Consider the following 16,661-nt stretch of genomic DNA (forward strand, 5'->3'; position numbering starts at 1 on the left):
GTTAAATATACTCATTATACTGTAGGGCTACTATAAGGACAAAATATGGAGAAACCAATTGGTTCCCAATCGGAAAGGGTGTGAGACAGGGGTGTATCTTAGCACCCTTTTTGTTTAATCTATACGTGGAACATATACGGAAAGAGGGATTGGACCAAGATGAAGGAGGTGTGAAAACTGGAGGAAGAAATATCAATAATTTAAGATACGCAGACCATACCGTACTACTAGCAGAAACCAGTAATGATTTGAAACGAATGCTGATGAAAGTTCAAGAGGAAAGCACAAAAGCAGGACTACAGCTGAATGTCAAAAAGACTAAAGTAATGACAACAGAAGATTTATGCAACTTTACAGTTGACAATGAGGACATTGAACTTGTCAAGGATTATCAATACCTTGGCACAATCATTAACCAAAATGGAGACAATAGTCAAGCAATCAGAAGAAGGCTAGGACTGGGGAGGGCAGCTGGGAGAGAACTAGAAAAGGTCCTCAAATGTAAAGATGTATCACTGAACAGTAAAGTCAGGATCATTCAGACCATGGTATTCCTGATTTGTATTTATGGATGTGAAAGTTGGACAGTGAAAAAAGTGGATAAGGGAAAAATCAACTCCCTGCCTACTAGCTGGTTGGAAGGGGGTATCCTGAAAGATAAGTGTGTAAGGGGAAAATAATCTCATTTGAATTGTGGTGCTGGAGGAGAGCTTTGCGGATGCCATGGACCGCAAAAAAGACAAGTAATTGGGTGTGAGAACAAATTAAACCAGAACTATAATTAGAAGCTAAAATGATGAAACTGAGGTTATCATACTTTGGACACATCATGAGAAAACATGATTCACTAGAAAAGACAATAATGCTGGGAAAAACAGAAGGGAGTATAAAAAGAGGAAGGCCAAACAAGAGATGGATTGATTCCATAGAGGAAGCCACAGAGCTGAACTTACAAGATCTGAACAGGGTGGTTCACAACAGATGCTACTGGAGGTCACTGATTCATAGGGTCCCCATAAGTCGTAATCAACTTGAAGACACATAACTATAACTGCACAAAGCTAAATTTGTGAATCCATCCCACAAAATACTGACAATCTAGAGGTGCTCTGTGATTCCAGCTTTAATTCATTCCCCCACTCATTGTCAATTCAGTCTTCATTTATACAATTTGGCTCCTAACTGCTCACTGGCTCTTTGCTAACAAAATTCACAACACAGAGATGAGGGTTCTATATGTATTCAAGTCAGCAAAATGTAGCAGATGCAGCCTTCACTGTAAATGATTGCACGGTTCAGTTTAAGTTCACATTCCAGAGACAGGCGAAGGCCAAGAAGTTTTGTTTGGAGCAAGAGATGAAGTTGTGTGTAGGAGGGGAGTGTTTTTGTTTTATTAACAGGTAAAGTCCAAAGTCTGGCCAAGAAATGGATCTGAATTATTTTAATGGCTAGAGGCTTTTGGATCTGAAGATTTGTTTTAGCTCTTTAGAAACATTGGCCAACTATAACATTTGGATAAGTTTCCACACTCCCCCATTTTCTAGGAACTTGCTTGATACTTTAATTTATTGTATCATTTTCTATTTCCCTTCTTATAAAGGATACAAGGGCTCCCAGCAGGCATAAAAACAACTTAAAGTATGCTAATTTCATGGAAACAAAATAATTGGATTTATATCTGAAGGATATTGTCCCTCTCAAAAGCACTTCAATGAATCCTGTGAAATCTTAATTTTTCAGCAAACCTGAGAAGCCTTTTAAGAAGAAGGAAGGGGGAAACTGTGATTCAAAAGGCATTTTGGCAATTGCTTTAAAATAACCACCTCTTTTTAATCCTGAATTGTCTGGTAATAGCTTCCTTTCTGAAAGAACCATGATACATAACAAAATGAGAAAGTAAAGTCTTGGAAACTTTTTTTTTAAAGTTGCCTTTCATTTTCATTTTTTCTTCACAAAAATACAGATACAATCCAAATCCATCCATTAAACAGGGGTTGGGAAACCGTAGCCTGTGAGCCCATTTCCCCAAATCCATGCCCACCTGCCCCACACACCTGATGTAATAGGGGGAAGTAGTATTACTACTACTAATAAGAATGGTAAAAATACATATTTGAGACATACGGGATATGTCCCTGGTAATTAATTCAGTTTTAAACATTTCATTTTGGATCAAACATTGTAGGAGGAGTCAGGATCTGCCCTGGCTTTTCAAACTGGAATCTATTGACCTGGAAATAGGAGTGAATCTGCATGACCAATGCCAGCCCTCCACTCATGGTGCCACACTGACTTATATACTTCCAAAGCTACCATTGTCCTAAACAATGGCTCAAATGTGGACATACAGCTTCTCAGGTGGGGGCAGAAATATCCAGATATAATGGAAGATTGCATAGAACAGAGGACTGCTTGAATACTGTTCATCTGTGGTATTTCCGTGATGTGACAGATCAACCAGAAACAGCGAAGTAGGTCAGTGAATGTGATACAAGAAGAACTACCATCCTGACATGAAAGCTCTGCTAGCTTTCATATGGAACAGGAACAGGGAAATATCAGATGAAGTCAAGCATGTACATATATACACAGACACTATCAGGGACAAATCTAAGAAATGTGGTATTTGATTGCAACAAATGTATAAATTGAATGCATTTTAAAATGGTTGTTCAGAATTGCCTTTAGGAATGAAATTGTAAGGAGTTCTTGTAATGCTAAATCAGTTTTCCTGCTTGCTGCAAGATTTTGTTTGAACAATTCCCCAAGCATCGACTAGATCATCCTTCTCAACCTGGTGCCTTCCAAATGTTTTGGACCATGATCCCTGATGTTGGTCATGCTGATGGAAGCATCCAACAACATCTAGGTGGCAACAGGTTGGGGAAGAGTGCCCTAGATATAGGGGTAAAAAGGACAGTTTCATACCAGGTAAAACTGCTTACTATAGTTGAAGCAAATCCCTTGGTTTATCATCCAACTTTGTCTATCTTGGACCATCTCTGGTGAAATGTCTGGAAAGGTGGGGGGACAGGGAAACAGAGCCCAGAGTTGTTGGGAGAGTTTGCAAAGGGATGAAGTACAGAAGCCTGAGGTAAAAATTTGAGGGCTGTGGCAGCTGGTGGCTCTGTGTCAATGGGGCAGTGGAACCTGCTCTGGGTTTTAGTCCAAACTTTCAAGGAGTTGTCAAATGTGCTTTAACCACCACTGATTGGGGGCCTTGACCGGCCTGAGAGTACTGTACAACAGCAGCTGTTGAGGCAAAGGATCATAGCTCAGTAACAGAGTACATGCTTTGCATGCAGTTGGTCTCAGGTTGCATGGGGAAAGGTAGGGTGGAGAAAGACTTCTGTTTGAAGAGAGCTCTACTGCCCGGAAAGCTGCTGCTAGTCAGTAAAGACCAATGACTAAACGGGAAGGGAAAAAACTGAGCGGAATGATTTCAAAGTGGGAGACAAAAAGTAGTGGGATGGTTAGGCCAGACTCATTATGTCCATCTCGAAAAGAAATGGAATGGTTATAGGTCCACCTAAAAAGAAGTGAGAAACAACCCATTCCACTCTGAGTATAGACAATTCCGAATTAGAAGGAACAATGGGCTGACTTGGCCTTCTGACTGTTTTCAGGTGATTCCCTCACCCCTTCACACTTCACTGCAGTTCCATACAACTAGGGATGGGAAACTAGGGGTACTCCAGATGTTGCTGGACTCCACTCCATCATTCCATGCCATTGGCCATGCTAGTTGGAGCTAATGGGAGCTGGAGGCCAACAACATCTGGAGGACCCTAGGTTCCCCATCCCTACATGCAACACAGTCCACACTGTTCTGGGGGGCCCTCCTGACTTTCTGGAGAGGTTTTTCATGGGGTCCATGGGACTGCAGGGGAAGGAACATTTTATTCTGCAAGCTGTCTTCTGCTTGTGTAACCTTGTAAGTGTAGCATTTTTCAGCCCAGGGACACATTCTGTTCTGGACAATGTTCTGGGTCCACATGCCTGTGGGTGAGGTTAGAGGAAAAATTCTGCAATCAATGTTAACTTTAGCTTTGGACAGTAGGCTAGGTTCTACACACATTCCTCCCTGTCCTCTATTAAAGCAAGCAAGAGGCATTATCTCAGTTCAAGGACACATTTCAACAAGGCAAAAATATCTCAGGAGGGCATGCACCATGAGCAGTGTGGGATGTGGCCTGAGGAGAATGGGTGTGGCTGGGGAAGGGGTGTGTCCTAGGAGTATTCCAAGGACCAGACAGAGAAGCCTGGAGGATCTGAGGTTTCTCATCCCAGATATATAAGATGTGCTTATACATAGTGGATGCTTGAATTCTCCTAAGATATTTGGGGCACTAATGTAACCATAGTAATCACACATATCTCTGGGCTCAGAGTATCAGAATCCAGAAACCAAAGTAGGAAAACTTATCTGCAACTGAGGCAATACAAAAAAACATGGAAATTGGCTTTCTTTAAAATATCTTGGGATGTATTATTTAAAAACTCATCAACAACAGAAACTGCTTTATTAATTCATCTTTCTAAATAATCAGCCTGAGAGTTTGGGATCACTTAATAATCAGTGCTATTAATAATGTAATTATAAGTGCTGGATTCCCATTTGTACTTGAGGTTTCTTCTCTTGTATGAATCATGTGGGATTTTTTCTTTTTTAAAGAGAAAGGTTTTGGACTAATTTCCCCCCTTTTTGTTTTCTGACACTCCTAATTACCTAATAGCTCTATTCACAGGAACAGCAGCTGGTGCCTGTAGAAAAAAGGAGGATCTGCATAAATAATATTGAGTTATTTTTAAGGCATCTTTTTTTTTAAGGTCTTTAAAATGCTTTGCTGATAGAGGTAGGAAGAATGCTGCATCAAAGAAGCGGGGGAAGCATTTTCAAAGCATTCTCAGAGCACTCAGAGGAATGTTATAAAGAGATGTAAAAGTTGTGAGGCATGTGATAAGGGAGGGAGAGACTGAAAAGATTCAATTATGGTGGGGGAACGTTGAGTCCTGTTTCAAGTCCTTCTTGCACTGAGAAGAGAAGGAAGAGGTATTTGTGTGGAGATGATTGTTACGAAAACGAAGGGAGTAAACAAGAGATATGGATATAATTCGGTGTGAAAGGGAGGAGACTTATAAGAATGCAGGGAACTGGCAAAGCAGTAGATTCTTTTGTGAAATACAAAGTGAATTTCAAGATCCTTCCTCTAATGAAATAGCCCGTTTCTCTGCAGCTTAGTTGGGAAGTTGAGACTTTCTACTGGGGGCCCTTCCAGACATACTGTTTCTATTGCAATAGCTTCTGCTAGTTCCAATGTTTTTAGGGCGAAGGTGTAGTGGACTGTCCACAACACCGGTCACATGTTGCTGTTTTGTTTGGAGGCTGATTTTCTCTGGCCACTTCAATGATGGGATGTCTTCAGACTGAGAAGCATACTGTGTCTATAGTCACACTCCTTCCATTCCCTCATTCCACCAACCAATAAACATTGGAGTTATGAGCATGTGTACAGGTTACTGATAACCCTTTCACATATTTTAAATCTCTCTCCCTCTCTCTCTGTGTGTGTGTGTCTGTCTGTCTATCTATAGATACAGACATAAAACACCTGGTATTCCAGAATTCTGACCTTGGGGGAGATTAGGAGAAAAATGGCAGAAACTGTTTGAGTTCACTGTGTTGGTCTGAGATATCTGTCATTTTGGAGACTACAGTGACAGACCTCTTGTCCAGCAAACAAGCAAACAAACTCAGGGGAAAGGTGCAAAACAGAAGTCCTTCCTCCACCTCCCCTAGCCACACATAAAAGTGGGAAATTGTGCAGAACACCTCCTACACAATGACAATATTGGAGAACCTTAGGGATCTTCACAAATATCAGAACTGTTGTGATACAAGAAAAAAAATCTATTTGATGACTGCAATAATGTATTTTAAGGTGTTTTTATGATGTTTTAAAGTGTTTTTAGTGTTTCTGTTTGCCGCCCTGGGCTCCTGCTGGAAGGAAGGGCGGGGTATAAATAAAATAATAAATAAATAAAATAAATAATCCAGAATAGCAATGGAAAGATAGAAACATTTTGTGAAAGCATGCAGAACAAAAACAAAAGTCCCACAGTTCTAGTTCTACAAAAGGTACACCTGGAAGGGCAATCAGGGTGAGGTTCCTGGTTCAAGGCTGTCTTTGACCACTGCCTGGATGAGATGGCCTGCGCAGCTCTGAAAATGTGGAGAAGCTGTAGCTTTAAGGTAGAGCACATGTTTTGCATGCAGAAGGTTCTAGACCCAATTTGCTAGATAAAACAGGGAAGGACTCCTGCCTGTAAGAATATAATATAAGAAGAGCCCTGCTGGATCACGCCAAAGGCCCATCTAGTCCAACACTGAGCTTGGAAAAGTTACTTTTTTGAACTACAACTCCCATCAGCCCAATCCAGTGGCCATGCTGGCTGGGGCTGATGGGAGTTGTAGTTTTAAAAAAGTAACTTTTCCAAGCTCTGGTCCAGCATCCTGTCCTCGTGGTGCCAACTAATTGCCTATGGAAACACCCAAGTAGTGCTCTCTCCACCTGTAATTCCCATCAACTGGTATTCAGAGGCATTCTGACAGTGGAACATAACAATCAAGCATTGTAGCCATTGATAGCCTTATCCTCCATGAACGTCTTACCCTTCATGTAATCCCTGAGAGCTGCAGTAACCATTCACAACACTGAGAAAGAAGAAGGAATGCTCAGTTTATGGCACCTCCCTACAAATTTTGTGAAAACAAATCAAGGTGGATGCTCAATAAACAGGCCAAGTGGAAGTGACAAAAGTTCCTTTCTGCCTCCCTGCTCCTAGAACAGCAGCAATAGTCAGCTAAGCAGAATGAGAAGGAAAGGAGAAGGTGTTTTAAAAGACTGATGAACTGAAAGGTGGGTTTGAATGTGAAGGAAAGAATAGGCATTTGTTTAGAAATTAATTTGGTTTAGTTCAGAAATAAGCCCGTGTGTTTCTTGATTTGGGGGGAAATAGTTTGGCTCAGTGGTACATCATCTGCTTTGCATGCAGAAGGTCCCGGTTTCAGTCCTCAACATCTTCAGGTAGAGCTCAGAATGTCTCCTGTCTGAAACCCTGGAGAGCCACTGACTGGCAGTGTAGATAATACTGACCTAGATGGACTAATGTTCTGGTGCAGTATAAGGCAGCTTCCTATGTCCTTATATTATTCCAAGACAATCAAATTATCTGGTGGCATATTGGGAGCTCACTCTTCATTACAGATTTCTGAAGTAGCATTTTAAGGACTGTCTTACCTATTGGATTGAGTTAAGCTGGCAGCTAGTAGTAACTGAACTTTGCACGTATTTCATTATTGTTCTTAATAAAGAGTTACAGGCAGTTTGACTAAATACATCAGAAACACACACACAGAGACTCCTACTATGTATTTGAATGTTACTCATTTTCCAAAGCAAAAACACAAAAGACAATTTCTCAATCTTTGTCACTGATTCTTTCTCTCCACCTTTCTGTTTCCTGCGGTCAAAACAACCTTTCTCTCTCAAATGAAATCCTTCACCTTTTGCTAGCTTCTGCATACGCTTGAAATAGTAAATCAGTCATACAGGCCTTACTGAGAACAAAATGCATTGCTTAGTGACAAAGGATGTTTGACCACCTTTGTTTCCAACTGAAAACAATCCAAAACAGTGGCAAAGATTTCATGGATCTGTTTGCACAGCTGATGAAATGCATCCATTGTATTGCTCTCTGCTGATAGTGGCCACTTGCGTAATTCTATAGCCGGTAAGCATTCGTACAGCCGACCCCAGCTAAGTTGACAATACCTTTGCTTGCAAACAAAAAGTACATTGAAGTGCATAAGTTCATAAGTAAGCTATAGTTTTTTAGAGCTACTTTCATAGCCAAGGACACATTGTATGTCTTCTTCTAGTCTGAACTTGCTGCTACATTTGGATATTGTGGTAAAGTAAATAGTATTGTGGTGGATGCAGAGTTAATGTTTGTAGGATAGGCCATCTGCCTCCCAGGGGGCAGCGTGGGAAGATGCACCTTCATTGTTGTTGTTAGTGTTAAGACAGCTGACTGTCACTGGAGGCTGTAAGCATCACTTGTGTTTTTAAACTAAAATAAACAGTAAATTCCTTCTGAAAAACTGCATCTATCGTTGGTGGAAGCAACTGGATCTCTGGTGAAAAACAACAACATTTTTAGATGTTTCAGAAGTGTCTCAACATGATCCCCTTCCCTACTACTAAAAAGCCCAGCAAATTATTTATTTAAATGTTGTGGGTGTTTTAATGCTACTTTTTAGGACCAAGGTTCTTTCAAAGCATATGTCTCAGTCTCTCTCTACATATCTATCTAGACAGGGATGGATGAGAATTTCGATTCAGTTCACATTTCAAGCCACATTTATCATATTCACACTTTCCGGAACAACATAAGAACTGAAACACAGCCATCTTTCAAAATCTGCACTTATTTAAATTTTGCGATGCAGTTTGCCAACCAAACAATGTTTACAAAAATGCGTAAAGTGTGCATAAAAATAAATATATCTGTGAAAATAACATGCAAAACTTAATTATATGACAAGAAAAGGCTTGCAAAAATGTGTACATCAGTAAAAACTCTCTGTAAAAATGTGCTTATGAAGATAAATTCACGCTAAACTCATAGAGAATTTTCATGAGTTCTTTTCCAAAACATGCACAAATTGCTGCAGAATATATATACGACCCCTAACCAAAGGCAGTTTGAAAAATAAATGTTTTTATGCAGTAGCAGCCAGTGAGATGGTGATACTTACCTGATCTCTTGTCACTGACATCAATGTAGCTTACCAGGTGGGGCAAGGTGGCAACAAGGTTGTTGCAGTGTCAACACACCGGTGGTGCCAATCTACTGCTCCTGCCAGCGTATTTACATCACACTGACCTCGCCCCTTCTCGTCTTTCTCCTGATAAGCCACAGGGACACTGGTGATGGAAGTCAGGTGAGTCCTGTTGCCGCCCCCCGCCCCTCAAGTGCTACTGTTTTTAGGGATCATCTAAAATAAAATAGAGATGGGGCCAAATATATCTCCTAGGGAAGGGAGTTTCATAGGCAAGGGGCACAGCTGTCAATCTGAGCATGGTAGTCTGTAGGCAGTGTCAGTGTGGCCTGACCTTTCCCTTCTCTTCTATATGTTTGGTGTTGCACAGCCCTGCTGATGATCCACACAAACCTTCTTGGCAGAGGTAATACAACAGATTCTCCTTCTGTATTCTCCTTATGCTGCTTTTCCCTGACTAGAGTCCTTTTCTCCATAGTGGCTCTTTCCTACCTCTCACCTTCCTACATTTTTTCTATAAACTGGTTCCCAGTTCTTCAGCTCTCCCCCAGTGCAGCTGCTAACTTTCACTCAACATTGTTCTGTGTTGTGGATGTGACCTCCAGTATTGCAGGCTGCTTGACCTCGCCTTCAGTCAGAAATAAATATTTTGGTAACCTTGGATTCCTCGGTTCTGATCCTTATTCCATCATGAGGAGGCATCTGGGATTCTCTAGGAATCGCTGCTTTGACAGGCCCTGCCACTTATTTACTAAAGGCATCTTTCCCATATTCAGCCTTGACTTGGGGTTTCCAATCCCATTATGATAGGTCTAGATGGAAACCATGAGCAAAATTTCACATGCATAAATGAACAGAGTTCAGGTGGTAACAATTTGTATTCTCCAACAGCCTGGGTTGGATTTGAACTGGTGACCCAGTTAAAGAAAACTGCTAGATTACATTACCAGTCCCATGAGTGATCAATGCCCTCACTTGCTCCATTACCTGATTCTTTTTTAGTGAGGGAACATTTGGTAACTCTCAAGCAGAAGCTCAAGAGAAAAACCATAGAGAAACCAGCTTGAGAAAAAACACATGGGACAGAAATCTCAGGGACTTGCATGACAGCACACAGTAAAGATTAGTTTAACACTTCAGTGGTAGGGGGAAAAAGTAAATACTTTAGACCACTCTTCATAACACCTATCAGTTTTCCAACATCTTTTCCCCCTCTAGGATCAGAAATCATTTTACAATTGCACCCTTTCAATGTTCTCTCCAAATTCTCATCTTGGCAGGCATAACCACTCTTAATTTGATTTTTACAACACACAGCGGGAGGGAGGGAGAGAGGGAGACTTTAAACTGAATGCAATTTCTTTCTATAGTGGGAAGATGCCAAGTTGAGAATTTGGAGAGAACACTGAAAGGGGGCAATTCAGGCCTGGTTATAGGACTGAATTGGCCATGGTCACCCTGATGGATGACCTTTATTGGGAGGACAGGGGAAGTGCAACCCTGTTATTCTTACTTGATCTCTCAGTGGCTTTTGATACCATTGACCATGTATCCTTCTGGGCCGACTTGGTGAGATGGATATTGGCAGCACTGTTTTACAGTGGTTCTGATCCTACCTCCAGGGTTGTTTTCAGAGAATAGCATTGGGTGCTTGTCTTTTGCCCCCCTGGCAATTGGGTGCTGCAGGGTACCATCTTGTCCCTAATGCTGTTTAACATCTTTGTGTAGCCCATGGGAGCAGTCTTCAGGAGATTTGGGGCAAGGTGTCACTGATGATACCCAGCTCTATTTCTCTGTAACATCTGAATCAGGAAAGGACATGCAAGCCCTGGTCCAGTGCCTGGATTTGGTGGTGGGCTGGATGAGGGCCAATATGAGGGATGGATGAGGGCTAGTAAGATGGAGGCACTGTGGGCTGGTGGTTCCCGTGTTCAGATAATTGATCAATTGCCTGCTTTGGATGGGGTTATACTTCCTCTGGGGGTGCTCCTGGATCCATCTAGCTAGTACTGCCTTTTACCAGCTTTGGCTGGACTGGGATAGCCTGACAACTGTTGTCTATGCACTGGTAACCTCCAGGTTAGATTTTTGTAATGCACTCTGTGTGGGGCTGCCCTTGAGGTTGGTCCAGAAGCTGCAGCTGGGGCAAAATGCAGCAGCGTGACTGCTCACTAAGGCAGGGTATTGACAACATGTTGCCTTGCTGCTGAAATAATTGCACTGGCTGCTTATTCACTACCGGGCCAAGTTCAAGGTTCTGGTTTTGGTGTATTTGCTTTATCACAGTAACAAAGAATAGTCTACTTCTTATCTAGTGTCAGTAGTGAAACACTCAAAGAACCCTTTTAACTTGTCACCAACACCAAGAAGACCTGAAATACAGATTGGGATCAGGATGCCTGAAAGATAATCTTACCCCTTATATACCCAGTTGATCACTGCACTTTGCAGGTGAGGGCCCCCTGCAGATACCATCCTGTCAGGAGGTCCATTCCACCCAACATAGGAAGTGGATCTTTAGTGTAGTGGCACCTACCCTGTGTTCCTTTCCCTTAAATATTAGACAGGCAACATCTCTGTTATCTTTTCGGTGACTATTGAAGACCTTCCTTTTTCAACAAGCCTTTTAAGTAGTGACCTTATCTCAGTCAGAGTCTGTGTTGGAATTACTTTTTAAGATTTTTTAAAGCTTTTTTTAAAAATATGTTTTTAAAGATATTTTGTTTTTAAGAAGTTTTACAGTGTTTAGTGTTTGCAGCCCTAGGCTCCTTCTGGAAGGAAGGGCAGGATATAAGTTTAATTAGTAAATAAATAAATATAGTGTGCATTTCTACGCATTCTTCCTTTACAATATTCATTTTGTATGTATTTGTTCCATAAATATGGATTTTTGGTGCATTTTAACTGAAATAGCATTGCATAATTCAGGGAAGTGCATAATCCAACTGATAGCTATGCTCCATTCTGCATATATCTTCAGAACTAGTAATTAGGCTTCTCTAAAATGTGTTTTCCGTTCAGGCCAGCTTCACACCAGCTTCAAAACCATTTGGTCAACCAACCCATTGCAACTCCAAGATGTGGCCAATGGAAACACTTTGCTATGGGTGGTCCTAAAAGGTCTGACACCAGCTGGAGTCGGTGAGTGGCTGGATGGGAAGGAATAAGCTGAAGCTGAATCCTGACAAAACTGAAGTGCTGTTTGTGGGAGACAAGGGAAGGTTGGGGGATACAGACCTGGTGCTTAACGGGGTACGTTTGCCCCTAAAAAGACCAGGTCCATAGCCTGGGGGTCGTTCTTGACTCCCAGCTGTCCATGGAGGCTCAAGTTTCAGCGGTGAGCCGGGCAGCTCTGTATCAACTTCATCTGATACGGAGGCTACGCCCCTAACTTCCCAACCATCTGCTCCCACCGGTGGTACATGCCCTGGTCACCACTCGCCTAGACTACTGTAATGCGCTCTATGTGGGGTTACCCTTGAAAACGGTTCAGAAATTACAACTGGTACAGAATGCGGCGGCTCGTCTTATTAAAGGCAGCCGCCGGCAAGATCACATCACTCCTGTGTTGAAGGAGTTGCACTGGTTACCGGTTGTTTACCGAGCCCAATTCAAGGTGTTGGTCTTAACCTTTAAAACCCTATACGGTTGTGGCCCAGTTTATCTGAAGGAGCGCCTCCAGCATCGGTAGGGATGCCGCTCAACAAGATCAGCCTCAGAAGACCTTCTCTTGATCCCACCGGTTAAAACAGCTAGACTGGTGAGGACTAGAGAGAGGGCCTTCTCAATAGTGGCCCCCACCCTGTGGAATTCTCTCCCAACGCCATGCCCCGTCTATGATGAGCTTCCGCCGGACCTTGAAGACCTGGCTTTGCAGGCAGGCTTTTGGGGCGGGTTAGGTTCTTACTGTTTTTAATTTTTTAAATTGTTTTATGTACTGTTTTTACCTTGTACGTCGCCCAGAGTGGCTGGACAACCAGCCAGATGGGCGACTAATAAATTTAATAATAAATAAATAAATAAAATAAAGATGTGTACAGCTGGGTGAAGACTTGTTTCAAACTGCACCTACACAAAACAGTCTGGCTGCTTTTTAAAGAACTAATGTGCACGCTAAAAAGTATCGTGAAGGAAGAGGACACACAGAGGATCTAAACAATAACAAGAACTTTACTATAACTAAATATATACAAAGAACAAGGCCCACAGCATGGTGCTGCTTGTAAGGCAGGCCTGGAACTAGAATTGCCACAGCCTGGGGCTGACTCAGCAGTTGCTGGTATGGCAAGCCTGGAGGACCAATACACTACACCCCTCCCGCCTAGCTTTCATAGTCCTGAAGATACTTGGGATGAACCGTGGTGCAGATCGATCGATTACAATTTTGCATTGAAGCTGCTAGTGCATTCCCTGGTTCCCCATTTGGCTCTGGTTCATGCTGGTCCGCTTCAGGGTCCAGGTGCAACTGCTCTTGTCTGGCATCAGAAGCAGCTACTGGCTCATTTTCTCTTTTCACTTGAGAATTTCCAGCACCCTCAGAGAGAACTGATGGAGCTGAGCTTCGTCCTCTCATTTGGTCCACATGTTGACGTAACACATGGCAGTCTGGTGTTTGAGCCCTGTGGGACATTGGGCCCGTGACTTGGATCACAGTGGCAAGAATCCACGTTTCACCAGCACTGTAGTTCCTGATATACACAGTGTCACCTGGGGTGAACACCTGTGCAGGTTCTTGAACTGCAATGGACTCCCATGCTCAGTCCTCAGTCAAGTGAGGATGCAACTGATCAAGCAGAATCATTAATCGTCTGTTCATTAATAGCTTGGCTGGGCTCCATCCAGTTGTGGCACAAGGTGTGATGTGTTGTGTCAGGAGAAAACTTGCAAGGTGTCGGTCCCAGTCACCTTCTACAATCCATTTCAATGCATCCTTTGTTGTCCTGACCATCCTCTTGGCCTGGCCATTGGTTGCTGGATGAAAAGGGGCTGAAGTGACATGCCAAATCAGTCCGTTATCCAGCAATGTGCAGAATTCCGCAGATGTGAACTGGGCCCCATTGTCTGAGAGAATGGTGTTTGGCAACCCATGTGTTCTGAAAAGCCTGCATAAGGTCTTGATAACAATATGAGATGTCATAGACAATACCAGAACCACTTCTAACAATTTGGAAAGTTTGTCCCTGGAAGGGGCCTGCAAAGTCGATATGAAGCTGTGACCATGGTGTTTTTGTTGATTCCTATGGGTGCACTGGGGCATGTGGTGGAACTGGTCTTGAGACCTGACACTTCTCACATCCCTTGACACATTCTTCAATCTCACTGTACATCTTGGGCCACCATACATAGCTGCGCCCCAGAGCCTTCATTCACACTATACCAGGGTGTCCTACATGTAAGGCCTCCAACACCCAATGTCTCAACACAGTAGGAATGACAACTCTATTTCCCCATAGGAGGCATCCCTTGTGCACTGATAGTTCATGTTGTTTGGATACAAATGGTCTGAATTTCTTCTCAAGCTTCCCTAGTGGCCATCCCCTCCATACTCAGTTGAGAACACAGGCAAGAACTGGGTCCTTGGATTACGCAGTGGCAATATTCCCAGCATGGAGGGGTGGTTCCGGTAATGACTCTAACAACAACACATCCAGTGGAGGGGTTTCATCAACTGCAGCAGAAGCGAGAGGAAGGTGGTTCAAAGCATCAGCATGGGCAATGCTCCTGCCAGGCTGATGTTGCAATGTGTAATCATACGCGTTCAGGAAAATCACCCACCGCAACATGTGTGGAGATAATATTAGAGATGTCTGCTGGTTAGGGGCAAACAATCCCAATAACGGCTTGTGGTCAGTAGCAATAGTGAATGGTCAATCATAGACATAGTCATGAATTTTTTTAATGCTAGCCACAATAGCCAGGGCCTCCTTATCAATTTGGGCATAATTCCATTCTGTTGAAGACATTGTTCTGGAGTAGAAAGCGATAGGCACCTCATGAGAGTCCACAAGTTGGTGGCTCAGGACAGCTCCAATACCATATGGGGATGCATCACACATGAGAATCAAGGGCTTCCATTCATCATAGTGCACCAAGACACTGTCAGATGATAACAGGTGTTTTACATCACAGAAAGCCTTATCATGCTCGGCTGTCCACTGTCATGCAGCATGCTTGTCAAGAAGGCGATGCAATGGTTCTGCCACTGTAGCCTTATGTTTCAAGAAGGCGTGATAGAAATTCAAGAGTCCCAAGAAGTCTTGGAGTTCCTGTTTATTACAGGGAACTGGAGCTTCATGAATTGCTTTAAATTTTTCTGGGGTAGGCCAAATGCCAGTGGCATCAAGTAGCCAAGGAATTCAATTTGGGAAACACCAAATACATATTTCTCATGCTTGACCTGGAGACCAGCAACAGCAAAACGGTGCAGTACATCCCGCACCCATGAGGAAAGTTCAGCAATGGAGTTACCAGCAACCAAGACATCATCAAAATACAATATGGTACCTGGTACTCCTTTGAAAATGTCCTCCATTAAGCTCTGAAAAATTCCAGGGGCCACAGAAACACCAAACTGGAGGCCTTGTACTCTGAATGCTCCACGATAAGTGGTGATAGTCTGAGCATTGGCAATAGCATCATCCACAAACAATTGCTGATAGGCCTGGGCCAGATCAAACGTTGCAAAAACTTTTCCTTGTGAAAGTGATGCCAAATGATGACTCACCACTGGGATTGGATATGGATGCTGATGCAGGGCTCTATTGATAGCACACCTGTAGTCACCACAAATGTGGATGTCACCATTGACCTTCAATGGAGTGACAATGGGTGTCTCCCATGTACGGTGTGTCACTGGCTCCAAAATGCCTTGCCCGATGAGGCGATCAAGTTCAGCATCAATCTTTGCTCACAGTGCAAACGGAACACGCCGGGGTTTCATACGGATGGGGGCCACAGTAGGATCCAAGAACAATGAAATAGGAGGCCCCTTATATTTCCCAAGACCTTTATCAAAAACAGCTTTGAAATCATTTAGGATGCTATCCCATAATGATTCACCAATCTGGTAGACCCCCGTGAGAGCAATGCCCAATGGCTCAAACCAGTCTAAGTCAAGGAGACTGATGCGATGCCCTTGAGCAACCAATAACTGTAAAGTTCCATGGAAAGTTTGATAATGCACCCCAACTTCACAGATGCCCTTTATTGGAATCTGCTTTTTCTGGTAATCAGTAAGTTTGGAGTGGAAAGGGGCAATTTGTGGGCCCCCACAAGGAAATATTTGCTGGTAGGTTTCCGATGAGATGATAGTATAATCTGAGCCCGAATCAACTTTCATGGTGCATGGAGTGCCCTGGATGGTGACTGTCACCTTCACCTTCCTCACATTGGCGGAGTACTGCAATCATGACTTGCTGTGGTTAATCACCTCCTCTGCATTGACATATGTGGAAAACCTCTGTACAGTGTGTGTTGCACTGCCCTGTGTCCTTGATGGTGTTTCCCTTCCACCCCACTTCTGGGGCTGGCTGTTTCTGCTTTGGCTTGGCATACTCACTCAATATGCCCAACTTTTTGACACTGTGCACCTCTGTAACGGCAGGCATGCTGTTCATGGGATCTGCCACAGCTCTTACATTTCACTGGAAAAATTTGACTGGATCTCGGAGGTCCTGCAGCACCTACTTTGCTTGATTAGCATTTGCACTGCAGCCTGTGGATCTCTAGAAGTTGTTGATTTGAATCTTTAGCCAGCTGGGTTGCTGAACAGGGTGAGTTTCTTGCCAAGCACACTTTTCGAGTGCTTGCTGCTGCT

The sequence above is a fragment of the Rhineura floridana genome, chromosome 2, assembly GCF_030035675.1.
Source record: "Rhineura floridana isolate rRhiFlo1 chromosome 2, rRhiFlo1.hap2, whole genome shotgun sequence".
NCBI classification, from domain to species: domain Eukaryota; kingdom Metazoa; phylum Chordata; class Lepidosauria; order Squamata; family Rhineuridae; genus Rhineura; species Rhineura floridana.